Source organism: Littorina saxatilis, linkage group LG14 (assembly GCF_037325665.1).
Source record: "Littorina saxatilis isolate snail1 linkage group LG14, US_GU_Lsax_2.0, whole genome shotgun sequence".
Lineage (NCBI taxonomy): Eukaryota > Metazoa > Mollusca > Gastropoda > Littorinimorpha > Littorinidae > Littorina > Littorina saxatilis.
In genome coordinates this window covers 43,497,375-43,523,834 of record NC_090258.1, presented here as the reverse complement: position 1 = coordinate 43,523,834, position 26,460 = coordinate 43,497,375, and the positions used below count along the sequence as shown (strand labels likewise).

At 46.3% G+C, this 26,460-nt stretch overlaps 1 protein-coding gene across 5 annotated transcripts in view; it reads left to right on the top strand.

The window, feature by feature from the left end:
- Positions 1–26,460, top strand: part of LOC138947845 (uncharacterized) — a 129,211-nt gene that overhangs the window by 12,896 nt on the left and 89,855 nt on the right. The window contains exon 1 of one of the 5 annotated variants that reach the window (XM_070319403.1): positions 24,827–25,154. The exons of the other annotated variants lie outside the window; for them this stretch is intronic. The gene's annotated coding sequence lies outside the window, so the exon portion shown is untranslated. Of the gene's footprint in view, positions 1–24,826; positions 25,155–26,460 lie in introns of those variants that run through there. 5 annotated transcript variants of the gene reach the window in all.

The window sequence follows — 26,460 nt, the reverse complement described above, 5'->3', positions numbered from 1 at the left end:
TTGTTGCGTTGACTGACAGCTTACAACACTTAATAAGGTTATGTTATATGAAGTCTTATATCGCGCATGTATCTCCAGACTCGGACTCAAGGCGCAGGGATCTATTTATGCTGTGTGAGGTGGAATTTTGTACACAATACATCACGCATTCACATCGACCAGCAGATCGCAGCTATCCTACTTTTCACGGCCTATTATTCGAAGTCACACGGGTATTTTGGTGGACATTTTTTATCTATGCCTATACAATTTTGCCAGGAAAGACCCTTTTGTCAATCGTGGGATCTTTAACGTGCACACCCCAATGTAGTGTACACGAAGGGACCTCGGTTTTTCGTCTCATCCGAAAGACTAGCACTTGAACCCACCACCTAGGTTAGAAAAGGGGGGAGAAAATTGCTAACGCCCTGACCCAGGGTCGAACTCGCAACCTCTCGCTTCCGAGCGCAAGTGCGTTACCACTCGGCCACCCAGGTATTCATTTCACGGGGATAGATGTGTGTTAATCATGTGATAGTTATCTGTGTGAGATGACAGGTGTGTCCGGTCTTAAGACACGTAAGTAAACTAGGTGTCTGCAGACGCTGTGTGTCATTCACACAGAGGGGGGAGGCTGGATATTTTGGGCAGTATTGAATACACACAAAACAAAAGTTATACTGAGCGGCCGCACCCGTATCAAGTGTGACAGACTCTTAACTACCTGTTTACCTCATGAGAGACTTGGAAAATAGGATACATATTTGCTCGTGTCGGTGTCATTGATAAATAACGAGTACTTAAATGCAGACACACACAAACAAACTCACTCGAGCAATAAAGCACGCACACACACACACACACACCGGCACACACACACCGGCACACACACAGACACACACACACACACACACACACACACACACACGGCACACACAAACACACACACACACCGGCACACACACACACACACACACACACACAGACACACACACACACACACACATATGGAAAGCCGTTTGGCTCATAACCATTACACGTGTAATAAATCATAAATACACGTGTAATAAATGATTTATACACGTGTATTTATTTCTTATTGCACGTGTAATTTATCTTTTTTCTTATGCTATGGAATAGCATAATGATTAAATACACGTGTAATAAATATTTCATACACGTGTAAGAAATGATTGAATACACGTGTAATAAATATTTCATGCACGTGTAAAAAATGTTTATTACGCGTGTATTTAATCATTTCGTACACGTGTATGACATTTTTATTACACGTGTATTAATTATTTATTACACGTGTACTAATCATTTTTTACACGTGTAATGGTTATGAGCCAAACGGCTTTCCATACACACACACACACGCACCAGGTTTGCTGTGTCATGGCCTTTTCACACCGCCAGTAGGTCCCGAGGATATCTATGGTCCCGACTAACCCACAAAACACAAGATCCGCAAACGACCTCGTGATTAACGTGCATAATGTCGAAGATTATTATTGGGGTGTGCCCTAAAACTGCATGACATTATCGTCACATAGATCTAGCACAGCGTACGAGCCCTATTCGTGCGGTTATAATTTATAGTAAGACAGTGGAACTCCCCTTTAGATTCCTTGCCATTTGAAAACACCATGCATCCCTGTGAAGACCTTTTTTTTCTTCTTCTTTTTTTTCATCGCCTGTGTAAATTAACCCTGCATTTTATAAGACTCCATTCCTTTTAAGACCTGATCTTTACTGAGTTTTTGATGTCTTAAAAGTAGGGTCCCACTGTAATGAATAGCAATACGTCATACCTTCTTTGGCTGAATCGGCAAATGGCGCGCCCTTTCTACGAGGGATTGTTATTGCACGCATTGTTTAGCTGGCACTTGCTCCCGTGCAGGGTACTCTTGTTAAGCGCTGTTCACATGGCAGACTTTCAACCAACGTTCAACCAACTTTAGCTGGTTTGAAGTCGCTCAGGAATGACTGAGACCAAGTCGGCGAAAAGTGTGCCATGCGAACGCCCCCGATTATTGCAACTATGATCCCAGCTGCTTGTAAATCGCGGCGGAGTCGAGTACTTAGCGTTCAGCTGAGTTTTTTAAGTAGCTATTAAATCGCCAGGGAAGGGAGGGGGTGTATGTTCATGCTTCAAAATATGTGTTGCTTAAAGAAGGTTTTGGCATGATGTTATAATAGCTTCGGCATCCGTAAAGCGAGCCAACTAACAAACCACCACTTTTTTCTTTACATAATTTTGATACTGCTACCACCAAGCCATGACCACCCCCCCTCCCCCTGTGTGTTTTAATTGTCCAAGTGTCTTCTGAATTTGTCCCCTTGTCTCTGTGATGCCCTGTAATGTAAAGCATACATGTAAAAAAAAAAAATAAAAAAAAAAATAACTCCACAAAAAGAGAATGTAAAAAAACAAAAAAACAAAACACCACCACCGTCACCGCCACAAGCCTCACCCTCAATCCTACGTGCGATTCAAGTTTAAAACAAATTTCGTTTGTTTACTGCTATCAAAAGTCGATTGTTAGTTGTGGGTTTCTCTGGTATAATTATGCTTGTCCAACAGAAATCCGAGGTTTTTTGCTGTGGTGCAAAGAATGCTCGAGATAACTAAACGGTTTTCGGCGTGCAGGCTTGACTTTGGACTCGCACAGTCATAGTTTCTCAGAAATCATTCATTCGGTTTGTCTCGTGTTTATTTGACCCCCCGCGGGTTAGGGGGAAGAATTTACCCGATGCTCCCCAGCATGTCGTAAGAGGCGACTAACGGATTCTGTTTCTCCTTTTAGTACCCTTGTTAAGTGTTTCTTGTATGGAATATAGTCAATGTTTGTAAAGATTTTAGTCAAGCAGTATGTAAGAAATGTTAAGTCCTTTGTACTGGAAACTTGCATTCTCCCAGTAAGGTCATATATTGTACTACGTTGCTAGCCCCTGGAGCAATTTTTTGATTAGGCCAAAAAAAAAAATTGTCTGTTTCTGGTCACCCGACCGACCCTAAATTTCGGCGCCGACCCTAAACTTTTTTTTTCCAAACTCAAAAATTTTTATTTATTTTTTGGTGGTAAAGGACAGGGTGAGAAAATGAACAACAAAAACGTGTGAAAACGAAAGTCCGCTGACGATTTGTAAATGTGTTGAGTGTCTTGTCTCTATGTATAGTGAATCCAGTCTCTCTGCGCGATTTTTAAAGTTAGTTGTATTGGTCTACATTTGGGGTAAAAAAAAAATTAAAAAAAAATAAAAAAAAATCCCGACCTACCGACCCTATTTTTTTTAGCCATGTTACCAGAAACAGACAATTTTTTTTGTTGGCCTTAGTGCTTTTGTGAACAAGAAACAATTGACAAGTGGCTCTATCCCATCCCCCCCCCCCTTTTACCCGTCGCGATATAACCTTGAATGGTTGAAAACGACGTTAAACACCAAATAAAGAAAGAAAGAATTGTCTCTTATTTGCGGTTTGTTTATCGCTAGAGAGATTTTTTAATTTCTGAGCCGCGAAGGCTTGACCTTGGAGGAGCTTAGTCACTCGTGCTCTTAGATCGGTTGAAAATGATATTTGCGCTTTAAAAAAAAAAGTTTAATCGCTAACGAAACTTGTGTTTTGTGTGTCGAGGAGACTTGACCTTGGGCGCTCAGTTCCTCAGAACTCAGAGAATGAAGTAGTATGCTAAAGCATCCCAGCACGATATTATCATTTGTCCTTTTTTGAGGACCACCACTATAGGCTCTTAGCCTGCTAATTATGCATTGTACCAATTCACTGAATAAAACACTGTTTAAATCAAGGAAGACTGGCTTTGGGTACGGTGCGACCACCGTGCAGGACATTAAGTCAAGGTGATTAACAAGTCACACCAATTGTCTTACCCCATGCAGGACATTAAGTCAAGGTGATTAACAAGTCACACCAATTGTCTTACCCCATGCAGGCAGCGTGAGTATCTTGCGCCTATGTGTACCGGCACAGCCAGGTACAAGGTACTCAACTATATATATCGCTACAAGTGGTTTGATTACACCAAACCCTTTAGTTATCGCCTGCATTCTTTACACCACAGAACAAAACTCGGATTTCTGTTGGACAAGCATAATTATACCAGAGAAAGAGAGAAGAGAGAGAGAGAGAGAGACAGAGACAGACAGAGACAGACAGAGACAGACAGGCAGACAGACAAGCAGCGAGAGAGAGAAAGAGAGACAGAGAGGGAGTGACGGAGAGAGAGAGAGAGTGAGGGAAAGAGAGAAAGAGAGAAAGAGAAAGAGAGAGAGAGAGAGAGAGAGAGAGAAAGAGAGAGAGAGAGAGAGAGAGAAAGAGAGACACACACACAGAGACACACACACACACACACACACACACACACACACACACACACACACACACACACACACACAGATTCGACAGAGAGAGAGAGAGAGAGACAGACAGACAGACAGAGACAGACAGAGACAGACAAAGACAGCTGATGAAATGTATACCTAGAATTGCAATTGGTCTCGTTTGGATACGTTTTTATCGGAAAAGCCAAAGTACCGGTGAAGATATGCAAATTCGGACAGAAGATAAAAAGTACAACAGTCTGATTGCACGAGGGGCGCTGTGGCGGGGTGGTAAGACGTCGGCCTCTTAATTGGAAGGTCGAGGGTTCGAATCCCGGCCGCGGCCGCCTGGTGGGTTAAGTGTGGAGATTTTTCTGATCTCCCAGGTCAACTTTTGTGCAGACCTGCTAGTGCCTTATCCCCCTTCGTGTGTACACGCAAGCACAAGACGAAGTGCGCACGGAAAAGATCCTGTAATCCATGTCAGAGATCGGTGGGTTATAGAAACACGAAAATACCCAGCATGCTTCCTCCGAAAGCGGCGTATGGCTGCCTAAATGGCGGGGTAAAAACGGCCATACCCGTACAATTCCACTCGTGCAAAACCACTGTGACGAGTGTACGTGGGAGTTTCAGTCCACGAACGCAGAAGAAGAAGAAGATTGCGCGAGGGACACATTGCGGCTGATAGGGAGATCCCACAATAGCTTGGGCAAGTTTTCAGCAGCACTGAATGAAAGGCCGTGTTGTTATTCCGACCACTTGTACATGTAGAGATATTTAGCACACAGCGGGATTTTTTCGCTTCAGTCCACTGATGTTTTTTCCACAAGTGGCGACGCAGAAAGGGGACAGGGTGTGGTTCTTTCTCTGGTCAGTGGAGCGGTCAGCCTCTTATTGTCCGGAGTCTCTTGGGGACTGGTCAGTGGAGCGGTCAGCCTCTTATTGTCCGGAGTCTCTTGGGGACTGGTCAGTGGAGCGGTCAGCCTCTTATTGTCCGGAGTCTCTTGGGGACTGGTCAGTGGAGCGGTCAGCTTCTTATTGTCCGGAGTCTCTTGGGGACTGGTCAGTGGAGCGGTCAGCCTCTTATTGTCCGGAGTCTCTTGGGGACTGGTCAGTGGAGCGGTCAGCTTCTTATTGTCCGGAGTCTCTTGGGGACTGGTCAGTGGAGCGGTCAGCCTCTTATTGTCCGGAGTCTCTTGGGGACTGGTCAGTGGAGCGGTCAGCCTCTTATTGTCCGGAGTCTCTTGGGGACTGGTCAGTGGAGCGGTCAGCCTCTTATTGTCCGGAGTCTCTTGAGGACTGGTCAGTGGAGCGGTCAGCCTCCTATTGTCTGGAGTCTCTTGGGGACTGGTCAGTGGAGCGGTCAGCCTCCTATTGTCCGGAGTCTCTTGGGGACTGGTCAGTGGAGCGGTCAGCCTCCTATTGTCCGGAGTCTCTTGGGGACTGGTCAGTGGAGCGGTCAGCCTCCTATTGTCCGGAGTCTCTTGGGGACTGGTCAGTGGAGCGGTCAGCTTCTTATTGTCCGGAGTCTCTTGGGGACTGGTCAGTGGAGCGGTCAGCCTCTTATTGTCCGGAGTCTCTTGGGGACTGGTCAGTGGAGCGGTCAGCCTCTTATTGTCCGGAGTCTCTTGGGGACTGGTCAGTCTTTAGTTCACCAGTCTCATTGGGGACCGGTCATTCCTTTGCAATGGACAATGTTCAGTTTCTGGGCTGTGTAAGTCTGTACGCTTTAAAGGCGCAGACCTTCCTGCGTAAATATTTCAATTTCACCAAGAAAATGTTCCCTTTAATTATAATTTTAATGGACAATAAAGTATTGTTATTGGTGATGTAAGTGTTGTTATCTGAGATTTGTACAGGCTTTTATATTTATATTGGATGAGACAGCTCTCCACTTGCTCACATTCCAACATTCAACACCCGGGGAGCTGTCTGCACAGTCCGTGTGTGTGTGTGTGTGTGTGTGGATACATTTGTTTTCTAACGGGCACTAGTGTTTTTGTCGTAAGATGAATAAACTACAAATGTCCACTCAGCACAAGCGGCAGTCAGGGTGTGGATGGTTGGTATGTGAACAAATGGAGGGAAGACCTTGCCACACTTTCTGTCTTTCTTTATTTGGTGTTTAACGTCGTTTTCAACCACGAAGGTTATATCGCGACGGCCTTGCCACACGTAAAATCCTGCACAGATCTGAGATAGTGTGCAGGACCGGAATACGTGTGTCGATGCCAGAGACTCGAGGGATAAGCGGTACCCTCAATGCGGTTAACGTTTTAATATCCTAGACTAAAGTCTCTAAATTCGACTCCTGCATTCCGGGTGGGTCACTGCCTGAATGCGACTCGTAAATAGTGTCTGCCACTTTGACACAACAAACATTATTTTCCACAGGGGTTCTATTGTACTTACTTCGTAATAGAAACAGGACCCTTTTGAGCTTTGGAATTCAGGTTCTCCATGTCCTGACTGGAATAAGTGGGCAATTAGAGACTTGTTTTGTTAGAACGCTACCTTTTGGGCGTTAGCTATTTCTGCGGTGTTGATTACAGTGAACTCCCTCCTTTAAGGCCCCGCCCCCCCCCCCCCCCAACACACACAGACACCCCCAACACACACAGACACCCCCAACACACACAGACACCCCCCTCCCCCAACACACACAGACACCCCCAAATAAAGTCTCCCTCCCATTTTAGACCTTGCATTTTCAGATTGTTTTGTTCAAATCCTCTGTAAAATTACCCTTCATATTCGATGAATGGCCATGGTAACATCTTAACATCTGAACCTTTCACTGCATGTGGAATCACCACGGTCATCAGCAGCAGGACTTGCCAGGGTTGAAGAAAGTGGATGACCATACGCCGATATGTTACACAACCGTTCCTTCAACGATTCATTTTATATATTTTGCAAAATGCTAAATCCGACTTAATCGTACAACCTCTGTCTGTCTGTCTGCCTGTGTGCCTGTCTGTATCTCTGTCTGCCTGTGTGCCTGTCTGTATCTCTGTCTGTCTGTGTGCCTGTCTGTATCTCTGTCTGTCTGTGTGCCTGTCTGTATCTCTGTCTGTGTGCCTGTCTGTATCTGTCTGTCTGTGTGCCTGTCTGTATCTGTCTGTCTGTGTGCCTGTCTGTATCTGTCTGTCTGTGTGCCTGTCTGTATCTGTCTGCCTGTGTGCCTGTCTGTATCTCTGTCTGTCTGTGTGCCTGTCTGTATCTCTGTCTGTCTGTGTGCCTGTCTGTATCTCTGTCTGTCTGTGTGCCTGTCTGTATCTGTCTGTCTGTGTGCCTGTCTGTATCTGTCTGTCTGTGTGCCTGTCTGTATCTCTGTCTGTCCGAGTGCCTGTCTGCCTGTCTGTCCGAGTGCCTGTCTGTCTGCCTGTCTGTCTGTCTGTGTGCCTGTCTGTATCTCTGTCTGCCTGTGTGCCTGTCTGTATCTCTGTCTGTCTGTCTGCCTGCCTGTCTGTCTGCCTGTGTGCCTGTCTGTATGTATGTATATGGGCCTGCCTGTGTGCCTGTCTGTCTGTTTGTTTGTCTATCTGCCGGTCCACCTACCTTGCTGTCTGTTGACCTGGGTACAGGTGTCCCCTCTTTCACCTGTACTGGCGGGAGGCTACAGGTAAACAACAAGCACAATGTTGTGTACCATGCAAAACGTGTGCACGAACATACTGCTCCCCGCCGACAAATGTCCATTAACACGATTACATTTGCAATTGCGTCTAGTCTGTACCCCGTTGAAAGGAATATAAGCCAAAGGTCTAGTTTTAGCCAAGACACTTACGTCAAGCGCAGCCTTGTTTTCTTCTTCCTCCCTCCCCCCACCCCATTCCACCCCTCTTTCTATCCTCACCTGTCGTGCGACATCCTTCCGTTTTACAAGGGGAAGTAAGCATCAGGGCTGAAAGTAAGACTTGATACAGTGTCCAGTGCAACTGTACGTAACAATAAAATGTGCACCTGGCTATTTCAGTTACATTTTGTAATTCCCCTCCCCCTCCCTTCACCCCCCCCCCCCTCCTCCGCTCTTCATTGCTCCGCCCTAAATGCCCCCTGTCAAGCCAGACTGTCAAGCCAGACGCGACTGGCTGCAGTGAACATTGCGACTGTTGCACCATGCTTGAAGAAGACGCTGCAACAAGCTCTTTGAGCTTTCCCCACTCCCCGCCACCTCTACCATCCGCCTACACCCTCCCACGCCCAACAACTAAAGCGCCTAAAACACAAAGCATAGCTATACTCAATTGATCAAACAAGGCTTAAGCACATACTGCCCTCCTACCTGAACTTAAGTTCCCCATTCTGATATATTATTTTAGCAAGTTGTTTCAATATTTTCCTTTGGCTAAATTAAGATTTTTTTTTAATTTTTATTTTTATTTTTTTATTTTTTATTTTTTTTATTACTTATTCAACAACAAATATAAACATATTCTACATACATAAAAAGCAAATAAGCCTACAAAACCGCTCCAGTCCAACCATATTCCGCGTACACAATCATTACTTCCATCCCCATTTTGAAATATCGCAACAATAGACTCCCAGATATATAACACGATCATATGTGTTCTCAGTTTGCATGTTTGTCCCGTGTCCTGTCCCCACATAGAGCATATTAACTCTACATGTGCCAAGATAGGCCAAATGGTTTTAAGAGGACGTTAAAACTAATTACCATCACAAAAGCCAGACGACTTTACCATCTACAGCAGGGGCCCATCCAAAATTAAATGTCTCTAAAGCCCTTTCTAAATTGAGCCCCAAGTTGGCTTTGCGCAGTCGTTTTACCGAGAATTGAGAGCCAAAGGAAGCTTTGTGCAGCGAGCTTCGTCAAGTAGACTTCACACTTTAAACTGTGCCAAAAAATCACACTCCATGTTGTGGTGGGGCTGGGTTTAGTTACGCTAATCCCAGTTTCTCCGGTCAAGCTGGGAGGGGGCGAGATGGGAGGGGGCGAGTCGGGATGTCACCTCTTACCTCCAAACCAGAGAAAGACTCATGACACCCAAACCAACCGTCAAGCCCTATCTATACCCTAACTCCATTGTTCTCCCCCGCCACCATCCCTACCCCCTCCCCTTCTCCCATCATTTGTGACCTTCCACCGCGGAATGGGTCGCATGTCACCTTTGTATGATTTTCATATTTTTTACATTTTCCAAAAGAGTTTTTTATGCTCTATCCAGTGGTGAAAACCGTTTTAGAAAAGAGCAAAAACTGTTTGAGTTATAATCCCGTGACTACGGTGACCCTCACACTGTTACCAGGCACTCCCCGGACTTATATCAAGCCTGGCGCAGAACGGTGCAAGGTGACATGCGACTCATTTCGTGGTGGAGGGTCACATTTAAAGTGATCCTTTTTTCTCAAAAAACTGCACCTCCACACACGTTTTCACAAAAAACATCAATCAATTGGACGTACTATACGCACACCCGAAACCAAACTGGGCCGACGAGACGCAATTAAAACTGGAAAACACCGAGCAATCGTTTTGAAGCTCAGATCGTTTTACACGGAGTGAATTGAAGACAATCGTGGCCGGTGTCGTGCATGTATCCATTGCACAGCAGACGACTAGACGTGACAAGGGGGCACAGCAGACGACTAGACGTGACAAGGGGGCACAGCAGACGACTAGACGTGACAAGGGGGCACAGCAGACGACTCGACGTGACAAGGGGGCACAGCAGACGACTAGACGTGACAAGGGGGCACAGCAGACGACTCGACGTGACAAGGGGGCACAGCAGACGACTCGACGTGACAAGGGGGCACAGCAGACGACTAGACGTGACAAGGGGGCACAGCAGACGACTAGACGTGACAAGGGGGCACAGCAGACGACTAGACGTGACAAGGGGGCACAGCAGACTAGACGTGACAAGGGGGCACAGCAGACTAGACGTGACAAGGGGGCACAGCAGACGACTAGACGTGACAAGGGGGCACAGCAGACTAGACGTGACAAGGGGGCACAGCAGACGACTCGACGTGACAAGGGGGCATAGCAGACGACTAGACGTGACAAGGGGGCACAGCAGACGACTAGACGTGACAAGGGGGCACAGCAGACTAGACGTGACAAGGGGGCACAGCAGACTAGACGTGACAAGGGGGCACAGCAGACGACTAGACGTGACAAGGGGGCACAGCAGACTAGACGTGACAAGGGGGCACAGCAGACTAGACGTGACAAGGGGGCACAGCAGACGACTCGACGTGACAAGGGGGCACAGCAGACGACTAGACGTGACAAGGGGGCACAGCAGACTAGACGTGACAAGGGGGCATAGCAGACGACTCGACGTGACAAGGGGGCATAGCAGACGACTCGACGTGACAAGGGGGCACGGCAGACGACTAGACGTGACAAGGGGGCGCAGCAGACGACTCGACGTGACAAGGGGGCACAGCAGACGACTCGACGTGACAAGGGGGCATAGCAGACGACTCGACGTGACAAGGGGGCACGGCAGACGACTAGACGTGACAAGGGGGCACAGCAGACGACTAGACGTGACAAGGGGGCACGGCAGACGACTAGACGTGACAAGGGGGCACAGCAGACGACTAGACGTGACAAGGGGGCACGGCACGCAGGAACTTTCACGACACTCAACTTACCTTGGTGGGCTTGGAGGGCTTGGGCTTGGAGAGAGGGGTGGGGGGGTGGGGGGGTACAGGTAAGTGCTGTATGATCGGTTTCAGCCTGCATGTAAGTGCTCAGTTCAATCGCCATCTGGCCGTACTTTTTTGGGGCGGGGACGTAGCTCAGTTGGTAGCGCGCTGGCTTTGTAGCCAGCTGGTCGCTATCAGCGTGGGTTCGATCCCCACGTTCGGCGAGAGATTTATTTCTCGGAGTCAACTTTGTGCAGACTCTCTTCGGTGTCCGAACACCCCCGTGTGCACACATGCGCACGAAAAAGATCCCACGTTCACAGCGAAAGTCTCAGGGCTTGGAAAACACGAAGACACGCATGCATCATTTCTCGTCTCTGATTATCATGATCGTATTTCGATACTTTGACGAGACAAACCCAATGCTGGTGTGTCGAAGAAGATAACCACAGAGGGCTTGTTCGAATCAAAGTATCACACCTTATCTTCAGCGTATTACCAATACCTGTCCCAATATAGACCAGTTGGTCTAAGAGGACGTTAAACCCTAATAGTCAATGTTTGGCCAGGGGGTCCCGGGTAGCTCACGAGGTAGAGCACTGGACTTGTGATCGTAAGGTCGCAGGTTCGAATCCGGGCCGGAACGGGTCAACTTTATGTGCAGACCCAGAGACGGTATCCATCTCCCACCAAAGTGTCACCAAAATGGCACGTAAAAGATCTCGGTCATTCTGCTGCAGATGGCTGCTACCACGTAAACACGCATACATAGTACTTGTGTATCTCATCAAAAGCCGTGAGGGCGTAAAAAAACTCAAATTACCATATAGCCCTCATGTCCTTAAGAGGCGAAATATTTAGCCTGTAGGACAGAAAGCATTCTCTCTTTCCTTTTATTTTGGGCTAGGTACAGTCTTTCGCGAGATAATTTAGTTGGCAACGAAGCAAAATACTCTGAGCTCGCTGTTGCCAAACTTCTCAATTAATTTTCGCTGCCAGTCAGTTTCCATGAAAGACGGATCTGACTGAACAATAACTCCAAGCAGCAAGTATGTCCTGGGATAAAAGTGTCGCGTTTCTCTTTCTTGTTGCATGTGAGTGCTCCTTGTGAGAGGCGGCATGCAGACATCAATAAACCCACCGTCCCGGATTCTGTCAAGTAATTATGTCTAAATAAAAAAAGGGGGGCGTGGGAATTTACCCCCAGTTTTGTTCCAAACTTGTTGTTTGGTTGGGGTTTTTTTTCTTCAGGGGGCGGACTTTCTCTTTTATTCTGTCGTCTGTTTTGTCTCGGAAGGAGCAGTGCTTTTTGTCGAGACCTAAACGGTGTATAACGTTGGCGTTTACGACGTCACGTGATCTCTGAACACACAGCGGCCATCACGCCCCGATATGCATACACTGCTGCTCTTAGAGCACACACAATATGAATACAGTGCTGCTGTTAGACCCCCCACACACCCACACACACACACACACACACACACCACACTTCCCCTACTTAAAACGCACGTTAAAACGATTGCGTGTGTGTCGCTAAAACTTGTACCGCCAGTTGACTGTTGACTCATACAGCTGTGCATTAACTGTAGTGGCTTTTTCAGAAACAGAGTATTGTGTTTCTTCATTTGTTTATCACGTATCTACCTTTTAAACATTCTTAACGAGTCGATAAGACTGGTTAAGAATTTGAACATTGGAATGAAGTGAAAATGATATTGTATAAGACAAAAATGGTTCCTGGATCCAATATTTTGACCAGTGCGCAGCAAATTGTGTTCTAAGAGTGGAGTCAGACGACATTCAAACTATAGCATAATTATAGGTTGAGTACATATAGCTTTTATCCGTTTAAGCTAATGCCTTCGAGTGTGGCCTGTTGGTAACAGAGAATTAATTGAGTCCAAATGGTAGTCATCTCCTGTAAAGTTGTACGTGAGTTTGTTTGCCCGTGTGGTTGCGTATTGTGGTAAGGTTATGTTTGCCTGTGTGAATTATTATTGTATGTGATTTGTGTGTCAAGTCTGTTGGCATAGGCAGATAATGCTGCGTCGCCCAAAACAAATAACGGTTTTGGGTGTTACAAAAAAAGAACAGGGCCGGAGTGCTATGTTAATTATGAGCAGTTCTTCCACACCCATTTAAAAAAATATGACACAACAGCATGTTCCCGCATATTGAGCCAGAATTTTTTGTTTGGGCAAATCGACGTTGCAGTTCCGGAGCAAATGATCAAAATTTCTTTGCGAATTTGCGTTCAAACGTGTTTTTCCCATAATATAACGTAACGATGCACAGGTTGAACATATGGCCAAGAACAAATCTATGGTACTTCGAAGAAAGAGGAATAACAAAATTCTTGTCCAATACGACTTGCAATTTACCGTGTGCGCTGTAAAATCTCCCCACCTTCAAAGCAGACGAAAAGCAGACATCTTCGTTTACTTCCAAGGGAGAAATCGTTGGTCATAAAGTCTTGCAGGACCCAAACATACTTCTGCACGCTTTCTTTTCTTTTCTTGTCATATTCAGTTGCTTCGCAAAAATGAAGTGTCATTGGTTTTCTCAACTTGTCAAGTCAGTCAAAACGACCGCAGAACACAGAACCGGGTGGGGCAAATATTGACATTATATTCCTAGAGTCTTGACCCCTTCGGATCCTTGAACGACGCTAGGTGATAATTGGAGGGTAAACTCTCTCTGTCTCTGTCTCCGTCTCTGTCTCTGTCTCTCTCTGTCTCTCTCTCTCTCTCTCTCTCTCTAATAATTAACGGAAACTGTTTTTTCAGGCATATATATTGAATCAACTATTGATTATGCGTCCACAGTGTGGGACTCTGCAAGTGCAAACACTTTTAAAACATTTGTGCTCTTTACATAGACGAGCTGTTAAATTAATTCTTTTAAAAAATGCATCTCTCTCTACGTCTGATTATAAAAAAAGTAAAGATTCTTCCTATCAAATCAAGATTTACCTATAACAAAGGTGCAATGATGCATTGAACTATGTCAGGGAATGCACCTACATTCATTGCCTCACATTTCAAACTGAATAATTCAATAAAACTAAACAAATTAATTACCCCAACCCCTAGAATTGACCTTTACAAATCAAGTCTTTCTTATTCTGGCGCCTCCATTCCTGATTTAATTAAAATGCAATTGGTTTGAACAAAACTTTATTCAATTTTAATCATGACAAGAACAATGCATGGATGATTACATACTCAAGCATATACTGCTTATTTTAAGCAATCATAGTATTTACAAAACAAAGGTTAGCATGATGGCGGAATAAATACATTAAAATGCAATTCAGTGAAACTTCCTTCAAATAAATGTACATGCTGTTTCTCTTGGAAACAAGTAAATAATTATGTGATAATATTACATCATTGCTTGATATTCATAATGCATTTTGAAATGTCTTTAATTTTTTTACGTGTTAATTATATAAATTGTTTTGTAATTAACTTAACTTCTATTTCTTCTTGTTATTAATCGAGTTACCCTCAATGGGCGAGGGCCGGACGAAAAAAAGCATGTATACTTTGCTCATTCTGTTACCCTCGATAAATAAATAAAGTTCAAAGTTCTCTCTCTCTCTCTCTCTCTCTCTCTCTCTCTCTCTCTCTCTCTCTCTCTCTCTCTCTCTCTCTCTCTCTCTCTCTCTCTCTCTCTCTCTCTCTCTCTCTCTCTCTCTCTCTCTCTCTCTCTCTCTCTCTCTCTCTCTCTCTCTCGTTATTGCTTGTATTATGTGTTTCCTTCCTCGTTCTCCCCCTCGGGTTCTCTCTCCACCTCCACCCCCCCCTCCCCCCACCCCTTTCACGATGTCTTTTCCCGTGAGGTTAATGTTTTCATATAGACAGGACTACTTCTGTTGTCCGTACGTAAACTTATACCCCTATCCCTTTGGAGAGATAAAACAATGCGTTATTGAAACGTTCAGATGCCCTCTTCCGTAACGATACAATCGCCCCCACCCCCCACCCTTCCCTCCCCGATTTTATATTTTTCCGTAAGATTCTATCCGTTTTTAGAGATCTATGCGTTCAAGTAAAACACAAGCAGTACCAAAACGACGAAATACCAAAATGGACCGCCATAACAACGTGACATGCGTCATTGCATGGCTTTGACGTCACAAGAAATATCAACAAGTTTCAAAGGAAGGCGTAGCCGGACTTTGCAGAGACCAGAACTAGCCGAGTCTATCAGTGTTTACTCCCTTCGGACAGCGGGAAACAAGATGAAAGTTCCACGGGGTGTTGTGGAGGGCTTAACAATGTACAATGGGTAGTTGTGGACTGTTACATAGGGGTGGTTACAACGTTGAGTAGAGCGTTTCAAAAGGTGTAGTGAGGTGTGGCAAGATGGTGTGTTGGATTGGTGAGGCAACGTTACGCTGGACGTTTAGTGGTGGCCTTCTGGTTCTTGACACGATTTGTCATGGAAAGCGGCAAACATTCTATAATTGTGTGTTGGTATTTGCGACACTCTGTCTGTCTGTTTGTTTGTATGTGTTCCTGTTCGTGTGCGTGTCTCTCTCTCACACACACAAATGTACCATACACACACACGTACACACACACACGTACACACACACACACACACACACACACACACACACACACACACACACACACACACACACACAAACACAAACACGAACGCAGGTACACACGCACAGGTCCTACCTGAAAATTAGGGTGTGACTGTTAGCCAGCCCGAAATAATTGTTGTGCATTACGAAATTTGAGAAAGGCTACAAGGCAATACAGAACTAACTGACACTCGAGGTCTTCGTTGCATTCAGCATAGTGTGTGCCTCCTTGTTCTCTAGCGTTCAGTGCTGGTATTCCACACCCGGTCACGTCCCCATTCGCCGCGCCGCTTCCCATCTCGCCGCTTCCCATCTCGCCGCTTCCCATCTCGCCGCCAATTATCTTGAGTTTTGCAAGAGAGGCGATTCGTCTGTCACACACATACACACCCACACACTTTTTTTTAACCTGTTTTGCACGAGAAACTTCTTCGCATAGGATACGGTAAACTCAGGTAAAACTCAGGTAAAACTCAGGTAAACGTGTTATTTTGTATAATCTGTTTGCACGAGAAACGTCAAATTCATCGCATGAAATACACAGGTGCAGATGGCACTGCTTGGGGGGGGGGGGGGGCGAGATGGCACCCTTGACAGTTTGAAAGCAAGTAGACCGTGAAGTCGGCGACTACAAAGCGGCGGCGAGATGGGCGGCGGCGAGTCGGTACCTCGCCCCACACCCTGCGCTTGATGAAACGACTGCCAAACCTTCCTAGATCTTGAGATACACGGGTATCAGGGAAGACTATGTTATACACCCCCCCCCCCCTTTCAGTATTCAGTTCAGACAGGATTTTCTTTTGTGTTTGCTCATCGAAATCTTACAGACTTCCTTAATAAAGCACTAAGTTGACTTCGCGAAGACTTCTCGAAGTCATTTTTTGGTGTGTTTTGTAGTGCCAAAGCTTCATGCAGCGAGCTTTGTGAAGTAGACTTCGCGAAGTTGTGTTTGTCCCGTTAATACCAGGCTGTAGCATCGAGGACAATTCAACATTTCCCTCCAGTATTTCGCTCCGTCGCGATATAACCTTGAATGGTTGAAAACGACGTTAAACACCAAATAAAGAAAGAAAGAAAGAAAGTATTTCGCTTCTCTTCTTTACACCCCCGGTATAGGGGTGTGTATAGGATTCGGTCGATGTGTTTGTTTGTTTGTGTGTTTGTGTTCGCATATAGATCTCAAGAATGAACGGACCGATCGTCACCAAACTTGGTGAACAGGTTCTATACATTCCTGAGACGGTCCTTACAGAAATTGGGACCAGTCAAACACACGGTTAGGGAGTTATTGGTGGATTAAGATTCTACAAGGACTTATAGAGGGACATATTAATGGTCAAAGGGAAATAACCTTCTCAGTTGGTGGCAGTGAGAATGGTTATTTCCCTTTAACCAACGGGGGTGTTTTTCCTACCTCGGAGGAATTTCTTGTTTGTGTTAGCTGGCATTGAAACCTTTCAGGCATAAATAGTATAGGCGACGACCAGTTCAATGAGGCTTGACCGAGGGTTGAAAAGGCAGGGGGGTGGACACGGATGAAGGACGGAGGTGACTAGGTTGTTCACCAACTTGACTCCAGTGTGTCAGAGAGGTATCTGTCATCAGGTCACCGAGCACAGCGTGGTGTCACAATGATACGCTGATATGTTATGATTGTATCATGTACTTGGGGTGTGAGTGTGTGTGTATGTGTCCGTGTGTGTGTGTGTGTGTGTGTGTGTGTGTGTGTGTGTGTGTGTGTGTGTGTGTGTCGGTTTCGATATTGATAGTTCATGTACTTTTTTGACCGGAGCTAATGCGTTACTTATGAGGTTATTTCCATTTCTTCAGTTCTTTGGTTAGTTAAGATGGGCTTTTTGTTTGGTTGATTGATGTTGTTGTTTTACAAATAATTTGAGAAGTTTGGACCACTAATTAGCTTTGCCAGTGTGCATTCTCAAGGTGTTTGTTTGCCTTTGTTGTGTATTGCGGTAGCTTGAAAGCCCTGTGGGCCACAGACGGAGAAAAAACCCTTTGTGTAGGAAATGCCCTGATCCTTTTTGGTATAATATTCGGGTAAATATCAAATTTGAAGGTATTCGTGTTTCTGGAAACGACAAACTTCTTTCCTTCTTCTTCTTTTTCACCGGGATTTCCTTCTTCCCCAAGCCTCAGCTTACCTTTGGGTGACCAAGTTATCAGGAATGCCTAACCCCCCCCCCCCCCCCCCCCTTCCCTGTTACCATACCGTCGTTTCTTACAAATGAATGAGCAACACAAAATCACCGGTTTGCACGACGGCTGCTCCGTCTGGCGTCTGGCATTATGGGGTTAGTGCTATGACTGGTTGGTCCGGTGTCAGAATAATGTGACTGGGTGAGACATGAAGCCTGTGCTGCGACTTCTGTCTTGTGTGTGGCGCACGTTATATGTCAAAGCAGCACCGCCCTGATATGGCCCTTCGTGGCCGGCTGGGCGTTAAGCAAACAAACAAACAAACAAACCGGTTTGTACGACAGCCCGCGTCCGACACACAGGCACTGAAAGCAATCAGAGGATGCTGGGATCTTGCTTAGTGTCTCGGCACATATAGGACGTCGCGTATCTCTGTAGTTTTGTTTTGATTTTTTGTTTTGTTTTAAGCGTAGCTTAGCATGCATCTGCGTTTTAGACTAGAGGAGTTGAAAGTAGGGATTTAAACGACCCTTCAACCTTTTGGAACTGCTGAGCGAAAGATTGATAAAGCCTGATGTCAATATAAAGCCTGATGTCAATATAAAGCCTGATGTCAATATAAAGCCTGGTGTCAATATAAAGCCTGATGTCAATCGGGCAAAGTTTTACTTCACGAAGTTCCCTGCACTAAATTTTCGGTGAAATAAAACTCCACGAAGTTTTCGCGAAGTCAGCTTCGGGCTGAATTACAAGGAGAAGGCCACAGGGCTAAATTTAGCGTTGCCAGCACGAGAAGCTAGAGCTACATCTGCAACGCGGCGACGTTGGCCTTTAAACAGGGGTGAAATGTGAACTATGCTGTGCGAAATTGCTCCGGGTGCCCGTGGAGGCGACTGCTCTCTGTCTCTCCTTCCAACAAGAGCAGTGCAGTAGCGTCAGTCAATACGCCAACAATGGCGATACAAGAACCTGTATGTAACAGGCTTTGGGACTCAGTGACGCGTTCTCTCCACCAAAGCCGACCACAATTTCTGTCAAAGAATAGCCAAAGAAGAGGCAGGATTTTGGGATGGGTTCAGGGACCATTTGTTACCCCCCCCCCCTCCCACCCCAATCCATTGCAACCCCCACGACTGAAGAGAGATTTCAAAATGGACCATTTGTACTCCAACCCCAACGCCGCCACCGAAGAGATGTCACAATATAGGGAGTGGCGGAGGCAGCTTATGGGTTGATCTGCAGACATGCGGGACTGACAGAGAGTGAAGCGGTCTTTATCCGATAAGACTCAGTGATTTGCATCGTGTGGCGGGGCCCTAAAGCTGGCCAAAGATGAGAGATTACATCTCATCCAGAAATGACAAACATAATACATTTTTACAAGACTCGCCGTTTCGCGATGGTAACCACCAGGTTTGATAAACATGGAATGGTTGGAATCCACAGTGGACTGTGTTTCATTAACTGACCAAATCTAGAGAAACAAGCGCCCAGTTAAAGAGAGAGAGAGAGAGAGAGAGAGAGAGAGAGAGAGAGAGAGAGAGAGAGAGAGAGAGAGAGAGAGAAATGGGGAATGGAGAGAGGAGGAGAGTGGGGGGGAGGCAGAGAGACTGAGGGGAAGAGTGCAAGAGAGAGGAGGAGAGATAGAGAGAGGGAGTGAGGGGAAAAGAGAGGGGGAGAGTGGGGGGGGAGGCAGAGAGACTGAGGGGAAGAGTGCAAGAGAGAGGAGGGATAGAGAAAGGGAGTGAGGGGAAAAGAGAGGGGGAGACAAACACAGGCCCTGCTGATACCCCATTATCACGGTGCGCCATTATCCGTCAGACCAATGTCCATGATGACCTGGAAGCCGTGAATCAAGATCCAACAACATTGAACTCGGGTGGTCTCCCTTTCTCACTCTCCTCGGGAATTGAAACCCTTTGACCTTGACACGAGGAACGTTTGTTTGGCGAAGACAGACAGGAGTAGGAAAGGAGAGACGTTGATGTGTGTGTGGAACAAACAAAATCATTTAGTCTATCACTACACGATTGCTCGTTTTGTAACCTGACCAGAGGATGAAATTCGCTTGTTCATGAATTTCATTTCTTGTTATTCTCTCGAGTGCCATCAGGTTGGTTCCGCAGTACTCTCACTAATTACTCTTGTTGCACATGTACAGTGCTTCATTCCCTTTGCTTATCAACTTTAGCCTGACGGGAATTCGAGGGTTATTCACGTTTATCCAATAAACAGACTGAGAAGAAATTAATTGTTTTATCTTGATGTCATAACTATGTGAATGCAGAAACATCATAGTGTCCCTTTGAGATCCCCCCGCGGGCTAGGGGGAGTTCCATATTGGTTGGGACGAGAAAGAATTTACCCGATGCTACCCAGCATGTCGTAAGAGGCGACTAACGGATTCTGTTTCTCCTTTTACCCTTGTTAAGTGTTTCTTGTATAGAATATAGTCAATTTTTGTAAAGACTTTAGTCAAGCAGTATGTAAGAAATGTTAAGTCCTTTGTACTGGAAACTTGCATTCTCCCAGTAAGGTAATATATTGTACTACTAGACAGGAATCGCGAGACAGAGACAGACAGCGTGGCGGTTCACCACAATCACCTTTGAAGGCGAAGTCCTGTCAAACGGGATTGAGAATTTTAGAGCTTATTCTTAGCCCTATATTATCTGTTGTGGCTTCTCATATGCCAGAACATACAGACAGACAAAAGCCGCTAGACCCCATCACAAACAGAACTCTATAATCCACAGGTGTTCAAGCCCCTGGAGCAAATTTTTGATTAGTGCTTTTGTGAACAAGAAACAATTGACAAGTGGCTCTATCCCATCTTCCCCCTTTTCCCGTCGCGATATAACCCTTCGTGGTTGAAAACGACGTTAAACACCAAAAAAAAAAGAAAGAAAAGCTGTAGCGTTGGGGTTGTTAAAGCAGAGCTGTGGTACGGAAACATAGAGCTAACTCTCGAAGGTAATAACAGGTAAAAGTGGTCTTAATCCTATCAAAGCGGTATCGTTTACAGAGTGGTTTTATTCATATTAGCACGGTATTATTTACACTGTTTCTTTGCTTAGTCCTTTTGCTTATTTTATATGTCGTGACGAAATAGCTAACTCTCGTAGGTAAAATCAGGTAAAAGTGGTCTCAATCCTATCCAAGCCGTATCGTTTACAAAGTGGTGTTTATCATACTCAAACGGTATCATTTACAAAGTCTCTTTGCTCTTGTCATTTTTCCTATTTCTACTTCGTGACGAAACAGCAAGCACTGCGTGATCAGTATACAATCCCGGTTGGGTGTGTGAGTGAGTGTGAATATCAATAAACACATCTATAGCGTGACAGTCACTTTACGTTGAAACGTGAACCTTGACCCACGGGCATGTCATTATAACCGAGGGTGTGGTGCTTTAAGGCTTAGTGTATGTGCAACAATGGAAATCGGCGAGCAGTAATGCAGTACTGAGACGATCCCCTTTTATCGCTCTTAACTAAGCTTACTGCAAAAGAGGTTCGATCACGTTTTGTGTAAAGTTTTTGTCTAGTGTCTGATAAATCCTCCTTTTCTTCCTCCACATTTGTATTATTATCACCATTATCGTCATCGTCGTTGTCATCGTCGCTGATTTCTTAAATAAAAAGTCATTTGAAATTCATTGTATGTAATTATGTGTGTAGGTAAATGAAATTTACATAATCAGAAGCAGCGCCTCAAGTCCTGCTTCTAGAAGGCTCGACGTCATTCACAATTTCTGTCAGTGTGCTCAAAATTAATGACTTTGGGCATTCTGACGTCAGAATCTGAGGGACGATGTTATAATTATGTTGTTTCTATCGTTGTTCTTTCATGACGTTGAGCATCCTGACATCAGATTCTGAGTGAAGACGTCATCTGCTGTTTCTGTCGCTGTTCTTTCATGACGTTGAGCATCCTGACGTCAGGGTCTGAGGGACGACGTCATCTGCTGTTTCTGTCGTTGTTCTTTCATGACGTTGAGCATCCTGACGTCAAAGTATTGAGGGTGCAGTGAAGTGTGTGTCGTAGCTCATGCTTTGATTGCCAGCACCTGTCTCCGTGTGGCGGTGAAAGAGTCGCGGTGTTCGCTGGGCGTGACGTCAAAGTATTGAGGGTGCAGTGAAGTGTGTGTCGTAGCTCATGCTTTGATTGCCAGCACCTGTCTCCGTGTGGCGGTGAAAGAGTCGCGGTGTTCGCTGGGCGTGACGTCCCTGGCTGCGCGTCATCACTGTGGCTCAGTGGACATCCCCGGGGTTTGAAGCTAAAGGGATCTGTAGTGTACGTCGTAGAGGTTGAAGTCTGTCAACAGTTCGTGCAAGATGGAGGCGACAGAGCGAAGTTTGATTGGGGTTACTCATTCAACTTCAGTCCATTTCTCTCCCCTCTTGAAACGCGTGTTACAACGCCAGAGGAAGGGTGGTGGGAAGAGGGCTGGAGAGAAGAAGTTTGTTTTCGGACTGGGTGGCCGAGTGGACTGGGTGGCCGAGTGGACTGGGTGGCCGAATGGACTGGGTGGCCGAGTGGACTGGGTGGCCGAGTGGACTGGGTGGCCGAGTGGACTGGGTGGCCGAGTGGACTGGGTGGCCGAGTGGACTGGGTGGCCGAGTGGACTGGGTGGCCGAGTGGACTGGGTGGCCGAGTGGTAACGCACTTGCGCTCGGAATCGAGATGTTGCGTGTTCGACCCTGGGTCGGGCCGCTATTTTCTCCCCCCATTCCTAACCTAGGTGGTGGGTTCAAGTGCTAGTCTTTCGGATGAGACGAAAAACCGAGGTCCCGTGTACACTACATTGGGGTGTGCACGTTAAAGATCCCACGATTGACAAAAGGGTCTTTCCTGGCAAAATTGTATAGACATATATATAAAAATGTCCACCAAATACCCGTGTGACTTGGAATAATAGGCCGTGAAAAGTATATACTCGCCTAACACGCTTGAGATTTACTGGCCGATGTGAATGCGTGATATATTGTGTAAAAACTGAAATTCCATCTCACACGGCATATTGTAAACGCCATGTCTAAGGGCGTGTATGGATTGATTGATTGATTGTACTCTGGCCAAAACATGTCCCTAGTGTACTGCACATGGTTGAAATAAAGTCGTATGTCTTATGTCTTATGTCTTATGAGCCTCCCCTCTGGGAGGGTATGTGCGTAGAAATACTCACTAATAAATAAAGAAATAAAAAATAATAATAATAACTGAGAGACACAGACGCAGAAACGGAGGCCTTGTAAAACTGTTGAAGCGCAGCTTAGCATGCATCTACGTTTTAGGTTGGACGAGTTCAAGGCTGGGGTGGGCCTTACTTGTTCAGTCCCAGTCGGCGTCAGATGGCCAAAAGTCTCACAATGTCACGATCGTTGAGCCCAGCTAAGTCACAAACATTCAGAAGACCTCAGTGAAAACAAATCATGTCCGCATTTTTCAGAAACTACGACGATACCGTTGGTTCGTGTTTCTTTAATGAAACGCTAAATTGTTTTTCCTCTGTTGTTGAAAATCTGGGACAGTCAATTCGGCTATGAACTTGAGTCACGATCGCGCCAAACGGCACGTAAGCTTTGAATAACAAACAAACAAGCATGGCGTGTGAACCTCTGAATACGCTTAGACAGTATTGCATAACCCTGCGTTGAGCAAGCCATTACTGTGAGCTGAGCGGTGTCACGGTCAATCGTCATTTTGTTGAGTTGAAAACAGCTATTTCTACCTACATCCCCACACTGCACCGTCTTGCCCTTTTTACACATTCAGACAAGTTTGTCTAACACGACCTTCCCAACTCCCCCCCCCCCCCCCCACACACCTATATGACAAGCCCCCCCCCCTACATTCCCCTCAATTTACCCCCCCCCGCCCTCTTGTCCAGCAAAGTGTTTTACCTACAGTGAACACATCACTCTGCCCCCCTCATACAATCCCCCTCCTTGTCCAGTGAACACAGCACTCTGCCCCCCTCATACAATCCCCCTCCTTGTCCAGTGAACACATCACTCTGCCCCCCTCATACAATCCCCCTCCTTGTCCAGTGAACACATCACACTGCCCCCCTCATACAATCCCCCTCCTTGTCCAGTGAACACATCACACTGCCCCCCTCATACAATCCCCCTCCTTGTCCAGTGAACACATCACTCTGCCCCCCTCATACAATCCCCCTCCTTGTCCAGTGAACACATCACACTGCCCCCCTCATACAATCCCCCTCCTTGTCCAGTGAACACATCACACTGCCCCCCTCATACAATCCCCCTCCTTGTCCAGTGAACACATCACACTGCCCCCCTCATACAATCCCCCTCCTTGTCCAGTGAACACATCACACTGCCCCCCTCATACAATCCCCCTCCTTGTCCAGTGAACACATCACTCTGCCCCCCTCATACAACCCCCCTCCTTGTCCAGTGAACACATCACACTGCCCCCCTCATACAATCCCCCTCCTTGTCCAGTGAACACATCACACTGCCCCCCTCATACAATCCCCCTCCTTGTCCAGTGAACACATCACACTGCCCCCCTCATACAATCCCCCTCCTTGTCCAGTGAACACATCACTCTGCCCCCCTCATACAATCCCCCTCCTTGTCCAGTGAACACATCACTCTGCCCCCCTCATACAATCCCCCTCCTTGTCCAGTGAACACATCACACTGCCCCCCTCATACAATCCCCCTCCTTGTCCAGTGAACACATCACACTGCCCCCCTCATACAATCCCCCTCCTTGTCCAGTGAACACATCACTCTGCCCCCCTCATACAATCCCCCTCCTTGTCCAGTGAACACATCACTCTGCCCCCCTCATACAATCCCCCTCCTTGTCCAGCAAAGTGTGTTACCTACAGTGAACACATCACTCTGCCCCCCTCATACAATCCCCCTCCTTGTCCAGCAAAGTGTTTTACCTACAGTGAACACATCACTCTGCTCCTCTCAAAACCCCCACCCCCACACTTCTAAAGGACAGGTACCCCCCCCCCCCCCCCACCAAACAACCCCTCCTTCTCTTGTCCAGCAGTGAACAACCAGAAGGCAGGGAGGGAGAAACGACCAACCAAGCAGAACAGAGTAAAGTGGGGTTTGTTCCGAGACGACGGCTACCCGGAATGCGGGCCCACCCTGTTAATCTTGTTTGGGGTGGGTGCCGCTACGCGCGCCCAGCCCTACCCGTGCACGTAATGGGCAGTAGTGGCAATCAGAAGTAGTTGCCAGAAGTAGTGGTCAGTCAGTCAGTGAATGTGGGCCAGGGACAGTGGCCAGGAACCCACCGGCACAAGTAAGGCCGTCATACTAGTGCTGAGAAAAACGCGGGCATCGTGGTGTTCTCTTGTAGTGTCTTCTAGAACGTCGCCACAGAATTATTGTGAAGTTGGAGAACTTTCTGTCTGCAGTGTTGGTATTTCTGTGAAGCGGTTAGTTCTTCTTCTTCTTCTGCGTTTATCATTCATGGGATGAAAATCCCACGTATATTCGTTTATTTACCACGAGTGGGTTTTTACGTGTATGACCGTTTTGGCCGCAGTACGCCGATTTCGGGGGATTGGGTCAGTTGTGATTATTTTTGTTGTTGTAATCAGAAGTTGCTGTCAGTCCGTCCGGTTGACTTATATTCAGTGCTGGATTTTCTGTGAAACGGTCAGTTTTCATTTTTTTGTTTTGATCAGACATTGTCAGTCCTGGAGTACTTGTCTTCAGCGTTGGATCTTCTGTGAACCTGTCAGTGACGGGCGCTGTGGCGGGTTGGTAAGACGTCGGCCTCGTAATCGGAAGGTCGAGGGTTCGAATCCCGGCCGCGGCCGCCTGGTGGGTTAAGAGTGGAGATTTTTCCGATCTCCCAGGTCAACTTGTGTGCAGACCTGCTAGTGACTTATCCCCCTTCGTGTGTACACGCAAGACCAAGTGCGCACGGAAAAGATCCTGTAATCCATGTCAGAGTTCGGTGGGTTATGGAAACACGAAAATACCCAGCATGCTTCCTCCGAAAGCGGCGTGTGGCTGCCTAAATGGCGGGGTAAAAACGGTCATACACGTAAAATTCCACTCGTGTAAAACCACGAGTGTACATGGGAGTTTCAGCCCACGAACGCAGAAGAAGAAGAAGAACCTGTCAGTTCTGATTTTGTTGTTCTATTAACCAGAGGTTGCTGTTAGTCAGTCCTGGAGTACTTGTCTTCAGCGTTGGATCTTCTGTGAAGCGCTTAGTTCTGAGTTTGTTGTTGAAATCAGAGACTAAGTTGCTGTCACTTTTTTCGTGAGTACTTGTCTTCAGTTTTGGATCTTTTGAGGAGCGGTTAGTTTTGATTTTTCTGAGCATAGATATCTTCACTTAATAACCAACAGCACACATTTTGGGAGTCCTGTTCATGTGCAGTGTTGGCTCTGCTGTCAAATTAGTAGTTTGAATTTTGATGTTGCAATCAGAGGTGGGTTTCTTGTTCTTGGCAGAAAAAAACAGTTTCTGACTGTTCTGGAGTACTCTTGTTTCTCGTTCTCAAATAGGACTACCTGCTGAAGAGACGATTAACAATTCTAACCAACCAACTCTTGTCTATTGTGTGAAGCCCCGATCAGTTCTTACTTTCTCACTGTAGTCAGAGGTTGCATTGCAAGTTCTTACTTTCTTACTGCAGACAGAGGTTGGTCAGTTTTGGCTTTCGCTGGTCTTGCAGTCCGGCCTTGGCTGGACTTGTACCGGACACTGGTACCTACTGTTGCTCT